This window comes from Aegilops tauschii, chromosome 6 (assembly GCF_002575655.3).
Source record: "Aegilops tauschii subsp. strangulata cultivar AL8/78 chromosome 6, Aet v6.0, whole genome shotgun sequence".
NCBI lineage: Eukaryota > Viridiplantae > Streptophyta > Magnoliopsida > Poales > Poaceae > Aegilops > Aegilops tauschii.
The window spans coordinates 266,784,998-266,793,251 of record NC_053040.3 but is presented as its reverse complement, the minus strand read 5'-3'; positions in this window follow the sequence as shown (position 1 = coordinate 266,793,251).

The following is an 8,254-nucleotide window of genomic DNA, read 5'->3' as shown; positions in this document are numbered from 1 at the left end:
CGGCCGGACTCGGGCGGCGGCGGCGGTGGCTCGGACTCTCCCGCCCGGGGGCGGCGGCGCGAGCTGGCCAGCCTGACTCGGCTGGGCCTTCGGCCCAGTCGGGCGACGAAGACTTTTTTTTAAATAAATTTCGCCCAAAAGAAAAAAATCCAAATAAAATATATAAAAGAAATTCTAGAAATACCAGAAATAATTTTCACTGTCCAAACTAATATTTAGGACAAGGTGAACATTTTTCTGGCCTAAAATGCAATTTTCAAAAAACACATTTTTCTAATTCAAATAAAACAACAAATAAAAAAGCAAATAAAATATTAATTTGATTTTAAAATTTTCTTCTCCAATATTTCCTCTCTTTTGAAAAAGTCATTTTATCTTCACTCATTTTACTTTTATTATCAGAAATAATTGGAGAGAAAAGTATTAAAATCAAATCGATCCTCTTTCCGAATTTGAGAGAAAATTCAAATACGGAAATTTGTGAAATCTCCAACTCTCTCCTTGGGTCCTTGGGTTGCTTAAGATTTCTGGGATCACAACCAAAATGCAAATAAAATATGATATGCATATGATGACCTATGTATAACATCCAAATTGAAAATTGGGATGTTACAAACCTACCCCCCTTAAGATGAATCTCGTCCTCGAGATTCGGGTTGGCTAGAAAATAGGTGTGGGTGGTCTTTCCGTAGGTCTTCTTCTCGCTCCCAGGTGGCTTCCTAATCGGTATGGTGGCTCCAGTGAACTTTGCAAAACTTGATAACCTTGCTGCGTGTAACTCGGCTGGCAAAGTCGAGAATCTTGACTGGTTTATCCTTGTAGGTTAAATCACTCTCCAACTAAATTGCTTTCAGGGGCACTGTATCTCTCAGAGGAATATCGGCCATCTCAGCATGGCACTTCTTCAACTGGGAAATGTGAAACACATCATGAACTCCTGACAATCCTTCAGGTAACTCCAACTTGTAGGCCACTTCTCCCAGCCGTTCAAGAACCCAATATGGTCCTACAAATCTCGGGGCTAACTTGCCCTTAACACCAAATCGTTTAACACCTCGCAGTGGTGATACACGAAGATATGCTCTGTCTCCAATCTCATAGACTACCTCCTTGCGTTTTGTATCGGCATAACTCTTCTGCCTGGACTGAGCTACCTTCAGTCTATCTCGAATCAACTTAACCTTCGCTTCAGACCCTTTGATCAAATCTGGTCCAAACAACTGGCGGTCTCCTACTTCATCCCACATTAACGGTGTCCTGCACCTTCTACCATACAAAGCTTCGAAAGGTGCCATCTTCAAACTAGCCTGATAACTGTTGTTGTATGAGAACTCTGCGTAAGGCAAATTATCATCCCAACTAGATCCATAATCTAGCGCACAAGCTCTCAACATGTGGATGAAAGGTTGTACTAAACTCTAGCCTGGTACCCAAAGTCTGGTGCAGCTGATTCCAAAACTTCGAGGTAAACTGTGTTCCTCTATCTGATATGATGGTCCTCGGAACTCCATGCAAACATACGATCCTGGTGATATATATCTTGGCCAACTTTGCACTCGTGTAGGTGGTTTTCACCGGGATAAAATGGGCCACTTTGGTCAAGCGATCAACTACTACCCAGATAGAATCATATCCCGATCGCGTCCTGGGTAATCCGGTGATAAAATCCATGCCAAGTTTATTCCACTTCCATTCGGGTATCGGCATAGGCTGAAGTAATCCTCCTGGCTTCTGATGTTCTGCTATCACTCTCTGACATACATCACATACTGCTACATACTCGGCAATATCCTTCTTCATACCTGTCCACCAGAAACGTTCCTTCAAATCAAAATACATCTTGGTGTTTCTGGGGTGAATCGAGTATGGCGAGTCATGGGCCTCCTGAAGTATTAACTTCCTGATCTCCGCATTATTGGGCACATATACACGATCCTCAAACCATAAAGTTTCGTGCTCATCCTCACGAAAACCCTTGGCTTTTCCTTTGCTCATCTTCTCCTTTAACTCAGCAATTTCCTTATCATCTTTTTGAGCTTCTTGAATCTTTCCCAATAATGTAGACTGAACCTCCATTGCTGCAACAAAACCTCTTGGAACTATCTCCAAACAAAGTTCCTTGAGATCGTCGACTAACTCCTGCGGTAATCCTCCGTTTACGAGGGTATTGACATAACTCTTGCGGCTTAAAGTGTTTGCTATGACATTGGCCTTCCTGGATGACATAACTCTTGCGGCCTAAAGCGTTTGCTACGACATTGGCCTTTCCTAGATGATAATGCAACTTCATATCATAATCCTTTGAGCTCCAACCATCTCCTCTATCTGAGATTCAGCTCCTTCTATGTGAAAATATACTTCAAACTCTTATGATCCGTGTATACATCACAACAGTTTCCAATAAGAAAATGTTTCCAGGTCTTGAGCGCATGCACTACGGCTGCTAACTCCAAATCATGCGTGGCATAATTCAACTCGTGAGGTTGAAGCTGACGTGAGGCATATGAAACAACTCTTCCGTCTTGCATAAGTACACCTCCAAGTCCCAGGCGAGAAGCGTCGCAATAAACTTGGAAATCCTTGCTTATATCCGGAAGAATTAGCACTGGGGCTGTAACCAAACGTTTCTTCAACTCCTGAAAACTGGCTTCACATTCTTCGGTCCATTTGAACTTGGTGTCCTTCTTCAACAACTCTGTCATGGGTTTCGCAATCTTGGAAAAATTCTCAATGAACCTCCTATAATATCCAGCGAGTCCTAGAAAACTGCGGATCTCTCCTACTGAGGTGGGTGCCAACCACTCAGTGACAGACTGAACCTTGGTAGGTCTACTGCTATACCTTCTCCTGATATAACATGTCCCAGAAATCCAACTTCCTTCAACCAAAACTCACATTTGCTGAACTTGGCGTATAGCTGATGTTCCCTGAGCTTCTCGAGAACTAATCGCAAATGTTCCTTGTGCTCCTCTTCATTCTTCGAGTATACCAAAATATCATCAATGAACACCACAACAAACTTATCCAAGAACTCCATGAACACCTTGTTCATCATACTCATAAAATAGGAAGGGGCGTTAGTCAATCCAAAAGACATGACCGTGTACTCATATAGCCCGTACCTTGTGGTAAAAGCTGTCTTGGGTATATCCTATTCTCGGATCTTCAACTGGTGGTATCCTGATCGAAGATCGATCTTCGAGAATACTATAGCTCCTTGCAACTGGTCAAACAAATCATTGATCATCGGTAGTGGGTACTTGTTCTTGATCGTCACTTCATTCAAAGCCCGATAATCAACAACCATTCTCAAAGATCCATCCTTCTTCTCAACTAAGAGCACTGGGGCTCCCCACGGTGATGAACTTGGTCGAATGTAACCTTTCTCCAACAACTCCTTAGTCTGCTTCTTAATTTCCTCCAGATCATTAGTGGGCATCCGATACAGTCTCTTCGATATTGGTCCGGTGCCTGCAATAGCTCTATTAAAAACTGTATATCCCGATCTGGCAGCATGCCTGGTAATTCCTGTGAAAATACATCCGGGTGATCCTTCACAACAGGCACTTCCTCCTGAACAACTCCTGAGAGTGAATTTACTTGAGTCCTCCTTGGCGCATGCCGGGACACATACTTGATCCGTTTACCCTCCGGGCTGGTGAGTAAAATTGACTTACTAGCACAGTCGATCTTTCCTCCATACATCGATAGCCAATCCATGCCTAGTATCACATCCAATCCTTGTGACTCCAAAATTATTAGGTCTGAGGGGTAAACATGCCTACCTATGGTCAATGGCATCTCAAAACATCCTCTGCTTGCCATATATTCCGCTCCTGGCGAGCTTACTAACATAGGTGTCTTAAGAACTTTGGTGGGCAACTTATACTTATCCACAAATCCCCTCAATATGTATGAATGTGATGCACCATTATCAAAAAGAACAATTGCAGTAAATGACTTAATAAAAAACTTACCTATAACTGCATGTGGTTGTTCTTCAACCTCCTCCACGTTAACGTGGTTCACCTGTCCTTTGTTGAAAGGGTTGGGCTTCTTCCCAGAACTTCCATTGCCATTTCCATTCTTTGCTTCAGGACATTCAGTGGCGTAGTGTCCAGTCTTCCCGCACTTGAAACAAGTAATGTGACTTAGATCCTTCTTGGAGGGTTTAGTGGGGTTGAAACGGTTCTGTCCGTTGTTTCCTCCATTCCCATTACCATTCTTAGGGCCACTGTGGTTATGTGAGCTTCCTCCATTGTGGGTATGGCCTCCATGGTTATGATGGGTATGTCCTCCCGAGTTCGGGGTAAAACGAGGCTTCTGTTGGGCTCCAGAATTGTAATTCCCCTGTCCATACTTCCTTTTGCGGCTCTCTATCTACTGTTGCTTGCCTTCGATCATAAGGGCCCTGTCTACCAACTCCTGGTAGTTGGCAAATGTTGCCACCATCAACTGCATACCCAGTTCATCATTTAGCCCTTCCATAAACTTCTCCTGCTTTGCGGCATCTTTGGCCACATCATCTGGGGCATAGCGGGCTAATTTGCTAAACTCATCCACGTACTGCGCCACAGTACGATTTCCCTGGCATAAGTTGCGAAACTCATGCTTCTTCATGCTCATTGCTCCAGTTGAGACATGGGCTGTGCAGAAAGCTTGCTAAACTTATCCCAAGTGACATTTGCTATGGGGAAAGTGACTGTGTAATTCTCCCACCATGAGGTTGCGGGTCCATCCAGTTGATGTGCGGCAAAGCGCACCTTCTTAGCATCTGTGCAACCTGCGGTTGTTAGCTCCCTTCCAATCCTGCGGAATCAGTCATCAGCAACAATCGTCTCGGTGCTACTGGAAAACACCGGCGGATTCAACCTCAGAAAATGGGCTAAGTTGTCAACTAGAGGTGGTGGCGGTGGGTTGTTGTTGTTGTTGTTGTTGTTGTTGTTGTTGTTGTTGTTGTTGCCTTGGTTCTGGACTAGCAACTGCATCAAGGCATTATGCTGTTGGATCAACCGAGTGAGCTCCGGTGGGAAGACAAATCCGGGGTCACGTCTCGGAGGCATCTGATAGGTTTAAAGGGTGAGAATAGAATAGAGTGAGGTCTAAAGAGAAAACACTACCCATATGCACATGAGACAAACACATTTATTTCACACCACTCAATTCAAAACAAGGGCATACAATCGATCTAACTACCGTTACAAAATACTCGGACTATTACTATATACATGGGGGAATACTACTGATAATTTGGTGGTCAACTAGAAACTTTGATCGGTGGAAGATTCCATGATATCTGCTCCAGCTTCGTCTTCATAATCATCATCGCTATCGAGGTCGGAGTCGGTGTCGTCGATGATGATGTCGTCTTCGGGGTGGTTGTCCTCCTCTGGTTTGGGATCTCTCATGAATATTCCTAGCTTCTTCTTCAGGTCTTCATTATTCTCCAGTAGTACTACAATCTCCTCTTCATATCCATCGCGTGTATACTTTAGTTCCTCTTCTAGCTCCATGTTCCTGGTCATCGACTTCTTCACGTCAATCTTGCTGGTGCACATCTGGTTCTCCTAGCGACGAATGTGTTGGTTTAACTCCTGGATGTAGGTTGCAATGGATTTATCCCTCCTGGTGCAAATCATATCCCATTGCTCATCTCGGCGTCCACATATCTTGTAGATGGTGTCCTTAAGATCCTTGTGGTATACCTTGCCGATGCGTCCCATGGCGATGTGGGCTGCCATGCTCTTTCCTAGACTCCAGGTTGGTGCATCAAAGGAAAACTCTATGGGCTCCGTAACTGGCGCGAACGTCCTTCTTGGAACATGAACTCGAATCATCTAATGCTCCTCTTCTGGTAAAGTGGCGGTGTAGGTTTCGGTGAAGCTTGGTATTCCGATGTTCAAGTATCTAGTGGCTTCCTTCAAGTGTCGTCCAAAAGGTGTGTCTTCATCCGGTTGAGCAAACTTGTTCCTTGGGTCCGCTATCTATAGAGTAGAAAATGGAGAACAGTCAGAAATGAGTAGAGAAGAGTGTCCTATTGCTTATCTTGGTGGTCACATCCTACACTCAGCGTGTGCTCTGATACCATCTTGTAGCGATCCGACCTCAGACGGTCAAATCTCTGTGTATATGTGTCATCCCTGGATTGGTAATGCTGACACACACAGTACTCGAGGATTTATAACAGAGGTCAATCACACACTTATTACATCGAATGTCTCAAAAGAGAACTTATTACAATAATATGGCTGAAGGCCATCTAAATAAGATAACAGCGGAAGCTTCGAAGGTTAAATGAGTCCATCAACTCCAACGGCATAGCTGAGTGCACGACAACGACCTAGCGCACCTTACTCTTCGTCTGAAAACACTGCAACATAATACGTTGCAGCATGTGTAGGTCAGCACATGGAATATGCTGGCAAGATAACAGTATAGAGCAATGAACAAGTAACTGCTATAACTACATGCATATTTGGCTGGTGGAGGCTCTATGGTTATCATTTGCATAAAGCTAGTTTTTTCCTACAACAAAGGAATATATTTTATTTAACTACAAAGTTTGTTGAAAATATTGAGAAGGTTCCTCCAACTCAATCCCAAAATAATAATTACCAACCCAACAAATTAATTAAGTAAAGTGATGAGATCAAATCAATCATTCAAGTACCACATACTCAAGATGTCCATAATCGGGGACACGGCTAACCATGATTAGTTTATACACTCTGCAGAGGTTTGCGCACTTTTCCCCACAAGACTCGACCTCCTCCGTTGAATTTCTCGCACTGCACGGTGTTTGAGAAACGGATGACCGAGACACAGTCTTTCCGAAGAGGTCCCCTTAACCGATAGATAGGCTGGTACACCTACAATCCCCTACATCTGCTAGCCCATGATGGAAAGGTTTCCCACAACTTACTCAACTATGCCAGAGCCCATAATGGCATGTGGCTGCACACGGAAGTTTCTAGCATGAATAATCTTATGATCCCTTTGAGCCTGGGTGGCATTCCATAGGATGATCACACGGGTACTCTAGGATATCCTAGGACAACGCTGGATTGCTCCAGGTGCCCAGACAACCATTGGGTGCTCCAGGGTGCCTCAACCAATCCACCCAGATGTGTATTAAAGTAGCCACCTTAAGTTAACCATTAGTAAATAACAATTCTCACATCTGTCGTGGATCACTCAAACCAAACCACGTCTACGAGCATAGCATAGCAATATAAGCATAACGTAATAATACCCAGGGTTTGAAAGCAAGACAATAGGTTCTACCTCATCAACTACTTCCCGATACCCACATGTTATCAAGTCCTAACCATGAAGTGTTTGAGGATTGAAACTAATGCATAAAAACTGGGTAATAAAAGGGGTATGATCAAAGTGTTACTTTCCTTGGTGACGATCTGAAAACCCTAGTGACTCGTAGTAGCAAGCCTCGCACTCCGGAAACTCTATCGTGAACAAACAATAGCATACATAAGCACTCAAGCATAATATGCAAGCGTAAAACACAAGAGAAAAGATCCAAACTGAAAGTACAAGAGAAGAGCTTCGATTTGCAAAGAGAATCAATCGAACCAGAGTTACGAAACTCAAACTACGATCAAAAGAAGTTTGAATTCAAACCTGCTTGAAACCAAATTTCAATTTTTCAAAACCATGTTAAAGTGGATTATCTTGAAAGAGCGGAACAAGACGAAGATTTTAGCGCTGGTTTTACTCGATTTGGACAAACGAGCAAAAAGTAGCAAGGGTTTGAAGTTCAGGGACTAATCTGTGATAAAAGTATTCGCGGATAAGTCCCTGGCCGAAAATAAATTAAAAAGAAAAACCTAACGAACGAACGTTCGCTAACAGAACTAAACGAACGAAAACGTTCGCTACCGCGGATTAAAGGACAAACCTCCGCAAATTAGAACCGATCGGAAAACCGAGAAAAACCCTAACCCTAAAAAAAATAAACCAACAGAAAACCGAAGAAAACGAACAGTTTTCTTACCAGTTAACCAGAGAAAAACGACGGCGGCGTCTACGGCGAGATCCGGCGCGGCTCCAGCGGCTTCGGTGGCGGGGCGACGTCGGCGCGGCGGTGGTGCAGCGCGGCAGCGGCTTGCGCCGGCAGGTGGTGGGCTGCGGCGGTGGGTGGTGGGAGGAGGCGGCGGGGGGGGGGGGGGGGTGGGCTCGGCCTTATAAAGAGGCGGCGGGGCGAGCGGCTGGGAGGAGGGGTCGGCCTCGGTAGGCG